Source organism: Schistocerca nitens, chromosome 4, assembly GCF_023898315.1.
Source record: "Schistocerca nitens isolate TAMUIC-IGC-003100 chromosome 4, iqSchNite1.1, whole genome shotgun sequence".
Lineage (NCBI taxonomy): Eukaryota > Metazoa > Arthropoda > Insecta > Orthoptera > Acrididae > Schistocerca > Schistocerca nitens.
The window spans coordinates 551,205,214-551,223,133 of record NC_064617.1 but is presented as its reverse complement, the minus strand read 5'-3'; positions in this window follow the sequence as shown (position 1 = coordinate 551,223,133).

Genomic DNA, 17,920 nt, shown 5'->3' with positions numbered 1-17,920 from the left:
AGTTGAATGACCTACAACTATTGACATTAGGTTAATCATAATACGTTATACGTATATTTAAAAACAGGTAAATTATCGTATTACACTGTGATAAAAAATACATATGGGACAATATTATGCATTGAGAGGTGAAAATGCGTAACCTACTGCGAATGTTACACGCAGCACACTTTGCTTGTTACAAAGTATACACTATTATTTGTTCAAATAACTCACACTTATAGAGCATAGTCCGGAACCGCGTGAGCGCTACGGTCGCAGGTTGGAATCCTGCCTCGGGCATGGATGTGTGTGATGTCCTTAGGTTAGTTAGGTTTAATTAGTTCTAAGTTCTAGGGGACTGATGACCTAAGATGTTAAGTCCCATAGTGCTCAGAGCCACTTGAACCATTTTTATAGAGCATAACAAGTATCTGTAGACCAATGGCGGACTCAGGGGGCAAGTAAAGTGATTAGTTTCTCCATTGACAGCCCGAATATCTTGATGAAATAGCAGTAAATGGCAGTCCCAGGGAGGACAAAAGTTGAGACAGTTCCTCCACTGTCACAGAATTCTCGCGCAGCTCATGCAAGGTTCATATGCTCGCCTTTCTTTCTACTACATCTCACTTTTTTTCCCAGTCAAAGCCGATACTTGTGCACATGCATCCGACCGCATGTATGTGACCGATTTCCTAGGACGATTCTGTCCAGGGGTGTGTGGCCCGACGGTGGTGGCCTGTGGCGGGAATGAGTCACGTTGCCCACTAACGGCAGGAGTCGTCCCAATGGAAGAGGCCTGTTGGGATGCGTGTCGTCATCTAGACGGTTGAATAACGAGCTAACACTTAGTATTAGTTGGAGAGCTTTCGTAATAAAGTGGAAATTTGAGAAGATTCCATATGGACCTGTGTTTGCGCTGGACCATTATTCCCCCATACGTAAATTGTCTGGTTGGCTGCTTCTTCCCATTTACCGGATTTATTTAGTTGAGAGAACACCGACTGTGGTGTGCACGTCTATCAGGTGAAAGACAGATGTAAGACACGTTTGCTGGTTCTCTAGACATGAGACACACCTTAGTTGACTTTGTAAGTTATAAGGATGATTTGGAATCTACTGTATCACCGACATTGGTATCCGTGAGTGGAAATATCAGTTTCCTCTATTTTTTTCGAGTTTTCACGTACAGATCTTAGCAGGCGGGGTAAGTTTTGGGTTCCTGGAGAAATAATTTCCAGTCTGTATCTTCAGAATTATCCTGTGCAAGCGATCGGTAGCATACTGCTGTGTGATTGATATCGAAAAGTATAGCGAAATAAATGGAATGATATTCTGACAAAGCATGAAATATTACATGTGGTCTTGTAATTCCAGAGTCTGGATATTGGTGTAGAAAGCCAACAAGCAAGCAGGTCATGACCCGAAATGGTGACGTCTTTGTGCTGAGGCTAACCGACCCAGCCTTTATGCAATAGTCTTCGCAGTATATTTTCAAGTATCTGGTGGTCGCTACTGCATGTGCTATCGTGGGGGGCGTATAGATTCAGCAAATCGATAGGCATAAGCAGAACGAAAAAAAAAATTTTGTACGTGGAAAATTAAGTGCGCTATAGATGCTGATATTCTTTCCAGAACCATGTTCGTGAAGAGGAGACATATCCAGTACATTGCTCGTTGTCAGATTGCGGCAACATATTTAATTGTAGTTACACTAATAAATATGTGTGTGGTTCCCAATATTCTTGTGAGTCTGGAGATGGCTGTAGCATGTGTAGCAGCAAGCAAGCATGGCATCCTTTGTACACCAGAGAGTCCAAGAAAACTTATGGCTTACGACGATTTGGCTCACGCCCCCCCCCCCCCCCCCCCTGAGTGGGTGAATAGTGAACCAATATCCAGACTGCTTTGAGTTGCCTTCGGAACCGCGTATGTTGCGTGTATACTCTGTAGAAACTCTCTCTGGTTGATATGCTCTTCCGCAGTTGCGTTCATGGGCTGCGTTTACGGTGGTAGTTTACCCCCGTCGGCGCTGCACAGCGGCGTGGTGAATACGTGGGATGTATTTGACGATCTGTAGATCACTTTTTCAGTGTTTAACTGTCAGTGCAATATGGCGATCTATACAAAATAGTTTTTGCCGCTGTAAGTTTTGTATGGAGAAAAAAAACGTAGGACAGAGCTCCATTTATTCACAAGACATCCATTGTGCTGGGGCCTAGGAGTCTCTACAAAGCAGTGACATCATCTGAGATTTGGAGATGTTTGTTGAAGGCAGGACTTCACGATTTCCAGGAAAGGTAACAAGTGATGGACGGGGTGCCTCATTAGGACCTTTAGAAAGAATGCAATCGGTGTGATTCTGGGCTATTTTCGTGAACAGTTCCTGTTAGGACACGAATTTCCATTCAGAGCAGCAGAGACATCAAAAAAGCTCTTACAAAAGCGATCTTTAACTATTTCTGTAGCACTTTACCTATTCCTAGAAGTGACTGACAAGTAATGGAAGGGGTGTTCCGTTAGAGCCGCGAGGGAGAAAGCATTCGGTGTTATTCTAGGCTATTTTCGTTAACAGTTTCCGAAAGCATTGCAGAAGATTTCTATAGTGCATCCATTGGTGGGGGGGGGGAGAGGGGGGGCGGAGGGGCTTAGCTTTTATTTACATAGACACAAGACATCAGTACAACATTGAGAGCATTTCACTGCACCTGTGTTAGTGAATCGCTAGACAGACGTCTCTCGCTTTGCAATTAGGCCTACGATGGACTGGCAGGTTTGCATGGAGGCTGGGTAGCACATACGCGGCCAGAGGCATCTTGCGTGTTCCGTTAGGATCGCTAGGAAGAATGCAGCCTAAGGTGTTCTTGTGAGCATTGGAAGAGATTTCTGTAGCGCGACCTGTGACGTCAGTATCCATAGGTACACATGTTTCGCGCCAGCAACTATAATTACGTGGGCGTGGCCCTCAGGGTGACTTGGCACTCATTTACTTAAACATGTGACTGCAGTACTTGAAGAACTCTTAGACGCGACTTGCACCTGCCTTTGGCAGTGAAGCGAGAGCAGTGGCTCACGCTCCGGCACGGCTTGCGGCCTGCAGTGGCTCATGGCTGCGTCTGCGGGTGCACACGTTACAGTTTTTGATAGTTGTGTTTGACGATAGTTCGAAAACGTTTTTAACGTGCAATGAGTATTTGTGCAGTGCATTACTTTCGTCTGCTTAAGCGTTGTGAGAGTGTTTGCAGACTTTTACATGCATTATTTTTTGACAATTTATGAGTTGTTTTTGTGTCTGCAAATGAGTGTACTGCATTATTTTGGTCATTTGCGAGTAGTTTGCAGATCTGTACGCTGTGTACTGCGTTATTAACGAGTATTTTGCAGGTATTTAGAGTACTTACTGCGAACTCAAGCACATCAGGGTGAGTATTTTGTATCAGTGTAATAAATATACTATGTCAAATCCATCCCTAAATAAATTGTTCAGAAATGAATAAAGTACATCCTTCCTCTTTCCAGCAGCCCAGAAGGGGCTGAGTCTTTTTCCACAATTTTTCCCCTCCAGGTCGCCATCTTGGATTGCAGCACAGGAGGGGCGATGGCGCCCTCTGGTGGCAGTTCTGTGTACTAGGTCAGTTGGACTCCAGACCCCATGGTGAACACACTGAATGTAACTAATGTCTTCAACTGTTTACATAAACACTGTAAGGTGTCAGGCAAATCCAACACCTTCCATGAAAACCCTGACATGATAAGCAAATCTGGAAGTATGTCACATGGCTCCAAATAAATCCTGACATTAAATTAACCAAAGTGATACGATCAACGAGTGAGCAAATGGAATACCACAGACTAACACAAGAACGCCTAGATGCATGTCATACCTTCTCACCATGAAACAGACGCAGTTCTGAGGGCAGAAACGAGAACAGAAGGCGAGAGCAGAATCGTGTCGGCTAGGAGGCCCTACGATAAGGGACGGACACCCATGTCGTCAGCCGACCGCCAGGACCACCCCCCTCCCACCCATGTTAAAAGATAGAGCCCTCCAGAAGAACAGTATAGATCATACTATAACAATAAAAGTTTTAGCGGAAGACTTTTTCGCATCTCTGTTATGTTGCAAACGTTAAAAACATTGCCCCACCACGAAAAGTAACACGTTTCTCATTGGATGGACAGAATTTTTCTAGGTGGAGCTTAAGGTTAACATTGAGACCCTGATTGGTCAGTTGAAAACACAGCCAGATAGCTTTTCTAAAACCAACTTCGGTAAATTGTAGTAAGGAGCAGTTAGGAGAGAGTTGCTTCCGAGAAGGCGAGATGTGAGGGGCTGCGCTGCCCGCCACCCCCTGATGCTGCCTAAACACCGACAATGTAATGAACGCACGCGATGCTGCATTTTTGAGCGCATAAGGCTTCACTCAGAACTACAGAAGTCTCATCTGTTACACCCCCTTTTCGCGTAATACTAGTGTCGATCGTCAATTAAAGCTCATGGTATTCACATTTGCTACGTAACTTAAAATCTGATTTTTCTGTTATATAATTATTGAGAAGCCACATCAGCCACTGTAATTTACGACAAGTTTGATAAGTAATTAAAGATAATTGAGGGTCACTGTAGACCATTTTGATAGTTTTCTCTTTTGTGAATTTAAACCTAGATTATAGATGTGATATGGCATAGGTCATCCTTCGATCCATTGTAGAACTTGGAAACCCATTCAGGAAATATTCGTTCACATTTTTGTTGAATGCAGTTGGTTTTTATCATCCTGTATTAAAAAATTTCCTTTTATCAATAGTGCAATTTATAAACAATGTTTCGTGCGTAGAATTAAAATTTCTAATGGTAAACTTAACTGCTTTTTCGATGTTATTTTACCAGCTAACTAAATATAGGAAAGCCTTGAACCCCTTCCACTAAATTTAGTTAGTATTACGATTCTTTTACAGGGAGTGTAGTGGAGCTGACGCTGAAATCATTAAGTATTTGATTATATCATCGCCAGTCTCACTGATCTCTTCTGAACTCTACATGTCATGTGTGGTCTGGCGTCTCCTTACCAGCAACCGGTCCCAGGTTCAAACTAGTCAATTCACTAAAAAACATGCTCAGAGCGTCATTGCGTGAAAGTGGTAGGGAGACACGACTTAGAACAAACTGACACCACGCAGAAAGTTAGAACACTGCATGCAAAATAAAGACTTACGTCTATCCTATCCAGCACAGGCTGTCCTTTTCCCAGCACTTCCTAGGAAGAGGTGGTGGTCAGATGACTTAGGTTAGTGGAGATAGCCCAAGTGACCTTTTTCCCGCCATTTTCTTAGGTTAGTCAATGTAGCTGCGGTTTGTTGTACTGTCATCCTGGAATTTGAACTTCCTGCCATTTTCTGGGGTAGGGGAGAGGAGGGGGTTAGGTTAGTAGACGTAGCGCAATTGACCTATTTTCGTGCCAAAATTTGAACTTCCCGCCATGATGTCATCGCGACATTGCCATATCTATCACACGATCTTGGATCTGCCATCTTAAATAATTTTGGCAACAATGCAGAGTGGGGACATCTGAAGGTTGTTCTACTACTACTGTGTAGCCTTAGGAACATATGTGTTTGTGTTCCATGATCATTTCTCTCCTACCAATACTTTCTTGGTACTGACCCCAGACACTAGAGCAATACTTCGTAATTGATAGCGCTGTTGATTTACTTAAAATGCTTCAAATTCGGTCCGTCTGGAGCTCCATCATGCAGAAACCACACATTTCGTCTTCATAACCTTGTGTTATGTTGTCACAACACACTCATTTCTACTATACACCAATATGTAGTGCTATCCTCCTTGACATGCGTGTTTCTGGAGAGATCTTGTACACTTGGATGGGCGCTATGAGTAAGATCTGTGTGGAACAGTCTTTGCTCAACAGTGGTTACTGACTTGTTTCACTCTGTTCCTTCACGAGACATGGAATGTAGTGGTTATAGTTGCCTTCTACTTCTGGCCAGCTGCAAATTAAATCAGTTTCAGAAGCTGGGAGATCGTCGCGAAAAAACAGTGAGACGTATATGTAATAAGTATCCTTTAATTTACGTCTATGGTCACAAACGTTTTGTTGACAGATTACCTGTTTCGGTCTTCAATGACCATCATCAGATCTGCAGCCATGCCACTATGGCTGCAGTACATTAGGACTTTGTTTTTATGAAACAGATCTGATGATGGTCATTAAAGACCGAAACCGGTAATCTGTTAAAAAAAGTTTGTGACCATAGACGTAAATTAAAGGAAACTTATTAATTAAGTCAGTGGCAGAGTTTGGTTAAAAATGATTCAAATGGCCCTGGCACTATGGGACTTAACTTCTGAGGTCATCAGTCCCCTAGAACTTAGAAACTACATAAACCTAACCAACCTAAGGATATCACACACATCAATGCCCGAGGCAGGATTCGAACCTGCGACCGTAGTGGTCGCGCAGTTCCAGACTGTAGCGCCTAGAACCACTCGGCCACTCTGGCCGGCTGGCAGAATTTCAGGGAGGGTTAGTCAAAGACAATGCGTGTAGTTCTTTCAAACTACGACTTTAGCCTAAGAACGTGAGAGTGCTCTGTGACTCCCATCCGCATAACGAAAGAGGGCAGTCGTAATAGTAAATAATGCACTATGATCGAAGTACTGGAAGAATGTAGATGAGCACAGGACGCCGTCTGGTATACTTTGGTATATATAAGATAGAGAATTAACAATGAGTGCACATACTGCACAATGATCTATCTACATTCGCAATCTTCGATATGGTACACACAGAGTAGTGGAGGGGTGGTTTAGCTATTTAACAGAAAATGGGAAGCATGCTGCCGCCTAATTTGTCCAAGTTATGGAAAACCTTGTAAGAATGCTAAAATTGATTGCACTCTCAACTGTGATGCTTGTTACAGTAAATCGACAGCGTCTTTTCAGTCCCCTCCGTCCACTGGTACGCTGTTGATTACCACATGATGATTGACTGACATCACTTTTTTGAGATGGACAGAGAGTCCAGGGATGGCTTGCACTGAAACAGTGATAGTGTACATGACTGCAATGTGATGGATCAATCGAAACAGGACTTCTAGACATCTGCTACCACGTCACTGTGAAAGTTGACAGCTGTTTGGAAACGCCCCACATCGCCGTAAATCTCTACCAGTTTCCATATACCGCGACGTCTTCCACATTTTTTGTCAATAAGAAACACCGCCTCTGTCTTTTATTTCAATCATCCTGAGTGTATTGTGGAAGCAGCCGCAGCATAATTTACAACATGCGATGTCCAGTTTTGTGTGAATGCCAATGGATCGAGACGTGTTAATGTCGGTTTAGCACCTGGCACAGGCCCCGAAGTCACGGTGGAAGGAAACAAAGTGATGGCGGTGAATGTAGCTGTAGTCATGCAGTGCTTGGATGTGTTACAGCGTAAAGAAACAATGTGTCAATCAACAACACAGGGACCCTGTCTTACAACTGATAGTCTGTAGGATATGATCCTCCTACAGTACAACTGATGAAACTTTACACTGGTCTTAGGAACCGAATACGATAGCCATATATTGTCAATGCCGGCATGCAAACGGTATTTGTTTTCGATATATCAGAATACAGGGCATGATAATATTTTATCAAATTCTCTAACAGATGACATTAACAGAGTTTTATAGTTCATATTTTTTCTTTGTACGAAATAACGTGTAGGAAGGGAACGTTTGGTGACAGACATGAACGCACCCCGAGAGATGCAGACCTCCTTCAGACTGCAGTACCTGTCTGTAGTTTGAAGACGTACCTCGTTCTTCTTCCGTGCCCTGTGTGGAGTCTTCCTAATTTTCTCAACAAGAAACACCACTGTAGCTGCTCGTACTATCTTCTCTACTAGCTCTTGTTGCAGGGGAAGACTTCGTTTAGCTCCGGCCTTACATGTTGCACACGGTTGGCAGCGCTGTGAGAACATGTTAACATTTCCACTGCGTGGTCAGAACGCGGTCCTATCGCTTTAACTCAGCTCACGCTGTTTCTCCACAGGATGCAGAATGTCTTAGATACAGCGCTCTCCGACTTCCGTCCAGTTCCGACTTAAATTGGGACGATCACATTGAGAAAGCTGCAGGGAGAGCGGGACAGAGACTGAGGAGCAGTTACAAGATGCAGAGGGTCTGACTAGAACACCACACTGGAGTTTTACTGTACGGGATCATTAGCAGATAGGTCCATAAAAGGTACTCGTTACGAGATATGAGAATGGCAGAATATGATTCAAGAATGGCTGCAATCATTAAAAGACGTCTCTACAGGATCCAACGCAAGTTTGTGGTGGGATGAATAGACTTGATACCAATTCGCAGACAGCATTTCTACCACAAAGCATGACGCTATCAGTAACTCATGTGTCTGTCTATAGATCCAAGACCGCTTTTTATCCAGAGTTATGAATACATACCCATTATGAAAGTGTTTTTAACAGTGCAGTCCTTATGCGAAATGAATGTTGTGAGCTGTAGAAACCCTCTGCGGTTAGCTTCAAATGTGGGTTCTCAGTATCGTTCGTTGAAAAGAACTTAAGATTCCCATTTGCCTCCCTGGTGAGTATAATACGACTGCTGAAAAAAAATAACTCGCCATGAATAGTGACTCTCATGATCAATTCAATTAATTAGACTATCAATTTCATTTTAATGATGTGCCACCAGGTGGGTGGAGGAAATGGCTAGGGCACGACAGAATGATTCTTGATAGGCATTTTTTTGTTTTTTTTTGTTTTTTCGTTGCGGCGATATCTGTTATGAAATTTCAGTCTCCCATCAACACAGGACGAGACAGGCTCTCACGATTTGTTTCATAAACTCTAGTATGATGTAGCAGGACAATGGTAAAACGGGACCTGTCATAATGTACAAAACAGCTACATCCTCTTGAATTATAGCTTCTTGTTGTCGAACGTAAAATGATTGTGTTTTTTTCCGACTTGTGAGCCACTGGCATGAAATATTTTATACTCTAATGGTATTTTACATGTCTATAAAATTTGTAATACGCACGTGGATGACAGTTTACTTATAGACACTGATCTAAATGCGAGAGACGAGCTCAGGTCGTGTAATTTATCCATCAAGCTGAAAGAGATTGCTTAATATATTTGTTTTTTCTCCGGAGTTTAAATTCGCGCTTTTTCTTTCCCCCGATTACGGTTTCGAAATCAAAATCGTGGAAGCTTTTTTCCTGATTTTAAGAAGGGTGGTCATGTCTCTGCTGATCGTCTCTAATCGGCGGCCGTGCACTTCCTTGGATGTCGCAAAATAATGAGATCTGAATTTTATCCTGCAGTTAAACGTAAAAACAATACCGATTTCGCTCATAAAACTGAAATAAAATGGACTGCACCTATTTTCCTGGAAAGATGACATTTATTATCATCACGATTGCGTTTTCCTACATGCTTGATTATAGGAGATTCACTGATGTTAAATACGAATGCTACAGTGCAGTTCTCAGAATGATGTCCACTTACTGACGTGGTGGCCACATTCCTGGAAGGTCGGTACTGTTCTTTTAGACAGACAATCTGCGGTCAGAACAGTCCCCATTTGCCATAATTTTGTTCTGACGGGTGTTGGCGTCACGCTGTATTGTATGTGTAGCTTTCTTCGGCATCGATAATTCTCACCACTGACACGTGCTGCGCTGGGAGGCTGCTATGGGTTCTGCAGGTGCTTTAGGCGGAAGGATTCCTGTTTTCCAAGCAGGTGACTTTTGAAAAAGCCATCTCAAGAGTCGTCTGGAATTTCGTTGTTGTTCCAGAAGGTTTCAGCCTTTCTGAGAAATATGTTTAACAGATTGCAAGAAAGAATTGTGTTGACGTTATATAAAAGTTTAATCCATCACAGAAATTTCGTTGTTGCTTTAGAGGGTCCAGTCTTTCGGAGAAATATGTTTAACCGATTGCAAGAATGAGTTGTGTTTACGTTAAACAAAAGTTTTCTCCATCGCAGAATGACAGACCTATTGTATGCATTGGGGTCGTGCCTCCACTCCGTGAGGTCTCCGCCCAGCTGAGTCCCATGACCGGGGAGTTGCGTGTGGTGGCAGGGCTGTGTCGCTATATTTTGGACGAATAAGTAGCACTTCGAGCGGCCGTCTTTTATTTCCTATTGTTTAGTTGACCATAGATGCTTCTTCATACCGTGACCTCAAAAGCAGTCAGTGTCCGTGGCGGTATGGTGGACGGGTGGTTGCGGCCAACGGCCACTGAGGGGTGGGGATGGGCTGTAGGAAAACCGCGAAGCGCTCGGTGGAGCAGCTAGCCATTTGAAAAAGCGATCTGGAGCGTTCTCCGGAATTTCATTGTTGTCCCAGAGGAGCCCAGTCTTTCCAATAGTTAGGGTTAACAGACTGCACTAAGTAGTCTGTTCTTCTCGCCTTTTGACTGTCTGTGACTGATTTTCACAGACTGGAGACAGTACATCAATGGCAACAGAAGGATCTATTTGTGCACCAGCAGCAGCAAGATAGAAAAGGCACCTATCCTACCTATGGTCTGGAAAGGGAGGGAGAGAGGGAGGAATTGGGAATGGATGAGGGGTGGAAGGGGGGTAAGACTACCCCCAAGTTGGTTAGTTTGTATGTGCCCTTTTGTGGTAGTTGTGTTACTACGAGGATTTTTTTCCCAGTCACCAGTATGTGTGTTGCTTTATGAGTCAAACATTATGAGTGCTGATTTTCATACGATAATTTCTATGTGTAATTATAACACTGATGCATATTCCATGAATGGTGGTATCGTGTATTGGCCTCGACTACCTGGGCTGCAGGATGATTGTCGAGCAGACGTCTGTAGCGAACTCTGAGGTCAAACAGCGGCAAATACAGTCCTCAGCTGTATGCTTGCACATAATACACTGATTTAACGCCTCTCTGTCCAAAATACGAGCATCTCATCAGTTGAAAATATTTCTCACGACAAAGAATAAAGTTAGTACGTTACACCCCAGCCTTTTTCCTGCCAACTTGTAGGTGAAGGGTGGAGTTTGAGTATATCTGTCACTATTTTCGAGTGGCACTGTGAAGTTTTTTCTCAGCGGGATAACACCAGTTGCATCGTATCGTCAATTTTTGTGTAGCGATATGCATATAGTTGTCCAATTATGGCCGATCATTTTGATTAATTACGTAATTAGGACCGATCCTTACTTCATATTTCCGACCAAAATAAATAAAGAACACTAACCCAACCTTCCTCTCCTGCATCTGGGCAGTTTCCTTGTGTTGTGGGGTGCACTTGGGCTTTCCATCCAGGAGGGTGGACCAGCATCAACACCAGCATCCCCTCCCCCCGCCCCCCACCCCACCTACCTTATTGACAGGAATTTCGAATTTCGGAGAGAATTTCGAATTTCGGTGGGAATTTCTTTGTCTCAGGGCTGTGCTTTTTCCCACCGCATTTCCACCAGGGAACTCGCAGGAAATTAAAAATGGCAGTACCCTGCTACTAGTATTTCCCCAGAGTAGCCAGTTAGCAGCGTGAACACCTATATTTATTGCTGTTCTCCGAAGGCGAGAGCTAACACTATATCTGGATCACAAACGTGTACAACCTACTTTCTCCTGAAATGTTCGAAAAGAATGATCCAAGTGATATTTTCATTGTATGTGCTATCTCTGAGTGCTTACTAGCTCCTGTTTCGTGTTGGGAGGTGATCCCAATGCTTCTCACTCCCCAGAACGACATGTACTGTATGCAGCAGCATATGAGTTTACTCGCATGATTCCAGTCGCAACAACTTCAATTCAAATGTCGGGGATAACCCAGCGTGATGGTTGTTCTCTAAGCTTGGAAACCTTGCATAAGATGTTGACAGCCTTGATAGCAAAGACATTCCAATGACCAAATAGCAGGAGAATGGCGCCTTATACAAGCAGGCAGTTAAACCGCATACTTGAGGCCTGCCTTTGAACACAAAAACGTAAACCCCACGTGAGGATCACTGTCATCTAATGGCGAAGTTCCGTAGTACGACTCACAATACATGTAACTTAAAGTACAAACTGCCTCTACAAATACACTTCTTCTTCCTTAATATGATCGGATGTGATTCTCACTTTCTGGTTGAGTACATAGGTGCTTTCGGTTAATGAATGATGTGGTGAAACTTACCTGACAAGGTAGAAAAATACATTTCACTCTCCAAGTCAATAACACCAAGAATGTCACTTCGCATCCTGGACTGACTACTATTTATACAGGTAGCTCTTCAGAAGTTTTCTGAGAAGTTCGCCGAGAGTATATGATTATCACCAGAGCAGCGCTTCCTGATGACACAAAGTTTCATGTTGTAACGAAGAATGGGGTCTCTTACATGAATACTTGGATTCGAAAGAGAGACTCCGCAAAACCACATTGCCTAATATAACCATATTCGCTAGAAAACACGTAGGCGCTGTCGTTATAGATATGGTGACTAGGTAAGTGTAGAATTTTTGCCACGAGTTCAACATCTCTGATTTAGAGCGGTATCCTAAATTGTACATGTAAACTTTGCAATTTGGAGGGTTCTAGTGGCTGCCAAAGATCAAATCGTCGGACTGAAAGATAAGATCCTCCATGTGGCTGCTGATGCTGGTAGGGGTGCATCCTGGAGGCAGACCTGGGATATCCCTTCAATTTGCCTTGAGCACAGTGACTTGCCACTGTGTCTGGAGCATCTAGTACCGAAAAATGGTTCTGTTCTCAAGCTGATGACAAAGCTGTGGAATAAGAAGATATACATTCTGCACTATAGAAACCTCCAGCAACGCCTCCACAGAATCACCCGTGCCACCTCCTTAAAGCAGCATTCCTGGTCGGTGCAGTATATCGATTTAAACACCAAACAGGGGGCTCTTACGATGTAGCGATTCAACTATAAGTTTGTAAAATCAATCTTCACTGGGTCAAAGGCTCCAACCTATACGAAGTAAGTAGGAATCCGATACATCTGAATACGCAGCTGATAATCCTTACAGCATGACATCTCAGAACAAGACGTTATCGGCCAGATGAATGACGAAGTGAATGGCTCGCAGACTGTGGAGTTTATAGGGTTTAGATCGAAGATGGATGCATGCAGGGAGATTCAGGCGCCACCCAGATATGGGCTAACGGTGTGCGCCATGTGGCCTCACAAGCACTCATCACTGAAGACAATAATTAGCGTCAGAAAGGAGTGTAGCAGTGACGAGGCCATTTGGTGCATACTGCTTTGTTACTGAAAGTCGGTCTCAAAAAATGGTTCAAATGGCCCTGAGCACTATGGGACTCAACTTCTGAGGTCATTAGTCCCCTAGAACTTAGAACTAGTTAAAGCTAACTAACCTAAGGACATCACACACATCCATGCCCGAGGCAGGATTCGATCCTGCGACCGTAGCGTTCTCGCGGTTCCAGACTGCAGCGCCTAGAACCGCACGGCCACTTCGGCCGGCCAAAGTCGGTCTGTCACAACACAAAGGTATCAGGACCTTCCCATTCTAACACTATTCTCTTGAGTGGTTTGTGTGTGTGTGTGTGTGTATGTATGTGTGTATGTGTGTGTGTGTGTGTGTGTGAGAGAGAGAGAGAGAGAGAGAGAGAGGGGGGGAGAGAGAGTGTCGAAGAGAGAGATGAAGCGTTTGTAATAATAGTGTGAATGTGTATGTGTATGTCAGCAAATATTGTTACAAGTACCATGTCCACAACTGCACACTGTGTGTGCTTGCAAAAAAATATTTACTATATGTTTTGAAGGTAAATACGTATAATCATTCTCCTCCTACCTTAATAAAATGTATCTCTGCTGTTGTAAATATTGCATAGTTGGTCGGTTGCTGTAAAAATAAAATCATTCTGCATGTATGCAACATCTTTCCAAAAAAAATTATTGTTACTGGTATAATGTATTCCACTGTTTTAAATACTGTACAGCTGATAAGTTTCTGTTACGTAAATAAAATTTTCTGCACTTACAAAATCTCTTTTTTCGAAAAACGTATTGTTTTGAATAATAAACCATGAGCAGATTTTCTATATCTGTGATATTATTATTTTATCCACTCACAAATGAACCTATAGTAGAATGGAAGGAAATACTAACCATATTATAGAACGTTTTTGTATTCCCACAGAATAATTCAGCTCCACAGAAGTATCCAAATAACGGTTTCTGATATGCTTTGAATTGAGATTGAATCATGTTCAAGCCTATAGGGTTACAACCCTTGTTCACTAAAGTACGAGCAGCCCTTAGCGGCTCGTCATCTTACTTACGACTATTCATGACGTCGCCTTTCTGGCTTAGATCTTTTTTAATATGTGACTTGTAAGTACTGCATCTTTTTCCAGTCAGTACAAACTTTAATTTTATTAATGTATTATATACTTAATAAGTTTTAGAACAGTTAATCTAGTTCTGAAGACGACGCTCATAGTAGCGTCGAAACCTGGTGATTTTTGACTTAATATTTGTGACAGAGGGCTTATTTGTTCTTATAAAATGTAGAAATTTATATATGCACTTCATTACAGCACACACATGGTGTGCAATAAACTCGGACACACAAGTGTACATAGTACATTTTTATTACAGCACACATACTTTGCTATAAACTAAGAACACACATGTACTTACCTTATGATAAATGGGTCATATTACTATTCTACACACACACACACACCATCATTTATACAAATAAATATATTAACTTGTACGAATAGTGTGAGCGTGGGGGAGTTTCACCTCATCCCCGAAAAGGACCCGCTTATTGTCATGATGTGACCGACAGACAGTGTGCATCTCTTAACCCTATGTTGCTAGGTGTTATGTCATGAGGATTATCGGCAGCACATCCAGACATGCTGAATACATGGTAGTCGTACATTATCACCTGATATGGATTGCAAACCTTCACACAACAGACGTTGTCTGTATCCATTTAAATTAACTTTGGGTTTGCAAAATGAGTTTTTGCACACTCATAATGAAATTGGTAAATGTGGAGTTTGAACAGGTTCAGTCTACACACATTAACATAAACTCGTTTCGTGAACTCTATCGAACTCTTAGCAATCTGTAGAGTGATGACGTTCTTGTTGAAGTTTGTGGCCACTTTCAAATTTGGCCTGGCAGTGTAATTATTTGTGCCATAACTCCCAAACTCATTTCATTATTAAGTAGATTTCGTGATGGTTTCTCAAATTTTACATTGGCTTGGCGAAAGTTGCATTATTCATTAATTTTAAAAGTTCTTATCAAAATCACATGGTACCGAAACCCTCACTTTGCTGCTAATATCAAAATACTCCTTCAACCAGCCAGTTTCTTTCCAGGTGATAGCGTGGGTTACTCTAACCAAATCCATTCCCAAACAGACATCGCTAGAGGTTTCTGTATCGCGTGATGTATTTCTGTTTATCCCAGAGTGGCGTCATCAGCTTGAGGAGGGAGGTAACCATCTCACGGAACTACTCGTTCTGGACATAGCAGCAAATCACTGTGCACATCATGCATACTATTAGCGTTTGCCGTTTCTACCTCCATGTGTGTACCATAACCTTGTGTCTGCTTTGATGACAGAAAAATGGGTTGAATCCAGTGGATGGCTTGATTTTGCCTTTAACTGAGGTGTGCATGGGATTCATAGGACCACTCTCTCTCCAAACTTAAGGATGCATTACCTGTTAACTTATACTTTCCTAAATGTGGTCGATTAATGACCTTCTTCCTGAAGTTAACATTACTAAAGTCATTAAGAATACATGTAAAATGTAAATATCTTGTGATTAGGGCATCCCGTCGCGTAGACCGTTCGCCGGGTGCAAGTCTTTCGATTTGACGCCATTTCGGTGACTTGCGCGTCGATGGGGATGAAATGATGATCATGAGGACAGCACAACACCCAGTCCCTAAGCGAAGAAATTCTCCGACCCAGTCGGGAATCGAAACCGGGCCCTTAGGACTGACATTCTTTCAAGCTGACACTCAGCTACTGGGGGCGGACTATTAAGAATAAATGGGACTCTGCAAGAAATAACATCATTAAGAATAACTGGGACTCTTCAAGAAATAACATCAGGTTTGCTCACATGAGGGAGGGCTGCCTGGTATAAAAAGGGTAGACACCCGGTTTTAGTGCACATGGGAGATCAAGTCTACTTCAAGATCGGTTGGGTACAAAGCAAAGGGGGGGGGGGTTGTGAGGGGCAGATGATCATTTCTAAGACGTTCCCACAGTTTGTGGAACGGTACAAAGTGGTCCGAATCACTTCCCGAGTGAGTGTCTTTACCCAGGACCTTTCTACAGATAAATTAACCAATACTCATATCAGTCTGCTTAAGGTCACCACTGGGAGCCAGGATGCTGAGAATACCAACATACTTCTCCACTTGCCCCTTCTTCCACTCCCACCGATTGTCCCGTGCAATTTTATTTGTATGCTAAATTCCATTACTTGAAAGGGCTACGCTGCTGTAGGCATTCATCATTGCGTCTTAGGCCGTTTGTGCAGCCGTGAAGTGTAGTTATTTGTCTGAACAATTGAAGTTATTGACCTGTAAACGAGCAACGCCATATGGCAATTAATGATCCGTGCTGCAAACCACTTATCTCTTTAAATTATTTTGATAAAATAAGGCAGACGATTTTCAAGATATTGAACATGGCTGCGCTACAGCTACTACGATGCAAGAACTTCAATGTATTCGAAAGAACAGCCCACCACTTACAAAACGTAGGTTTATTAAACCTTGACCATGGTTTCGACTGTTTTAAAACAGTCTTCTTTAGAAGATATAGGACGTAAAATCACATTATTTATAGTCAAAGTCGGAGTCATCGACTGTCTAGTACATGCGATCCTCTTACTCACCATGCAAATACATTACATAAAAGTAGCAGCCGTCTGTTGTAGGGCTTTGTCATAAAAATTTTAAAAACTTTTTTTAAAATATCACATCTTTGACACATGGTACAATAATATTTAGTATGCCACTGGAGAGATTTGTATAAAACTGACACTTAAATACGAAACGTGGCATCAGATCCTATAGAGTGTCAATGTGACTTGCGCTGGCGTATGGTGGTTAACTGGATGGTATTTTAGTGGGAAAGTAGGCGTTAGAGAACTACAACTACGGTATGGCACTGCTTTTGGCGAATAGCTGGCCAAAATAAATTGCTTTTGCTTGATTACTGGTCTGAGTGTAAAAGTCATACTCCTTTAGAATAAACTATACCTCCTGAAAAGTGACTGCCATTGCAGTTCATTCCACCTGGATCTGGACCAGTTCAGCCTCTGCATGTTTGTTTTTTCCGTGCCTATAAAACATATTACAGCAATATCTGTAGCTACGCCTTAGAGGATAGCCAGTTTCGTGATAAGCTGCACGACACACTGCTTCACACTCGGCTACCTGCCGTCACATTCCATTAGTTCTCACCACCCCGTTGCACCAATATGATTCTGTTTGCATTCTTTATGAGTGGGTACCTCGCTAAAGGTCCTGCACAGTTTGTAACTCCCGAGGAGTTCGCCTTCGATCTGGATGTTGCAAACCTCTGAGATCACTGTGGCGGGCCAATTTTCATTCTATGTTCATGGCGCAAGTTGATGGTTTGTTTTTACATTTATTGAGTGTCAACAATGTCCATCTTGTGAAGCGTCGTGAGTGTGATACATACAGCCCACAGAAGGCTGGTGGCGCACCTACCGGTCACTCATTTTCTGTCGCCCCCTGATGCACAAGATGAATCATTAGCAGCTACTATTTTTCGTGTTATAATTGTTAACACAACACTTTTAAATGATCCTTACTAAATATTGAACTAACTACCTCTCACACGAGGAATTCCTCGTTAGTACTTGCCGCACGAGTGTAACACTGTGATTTATATTCA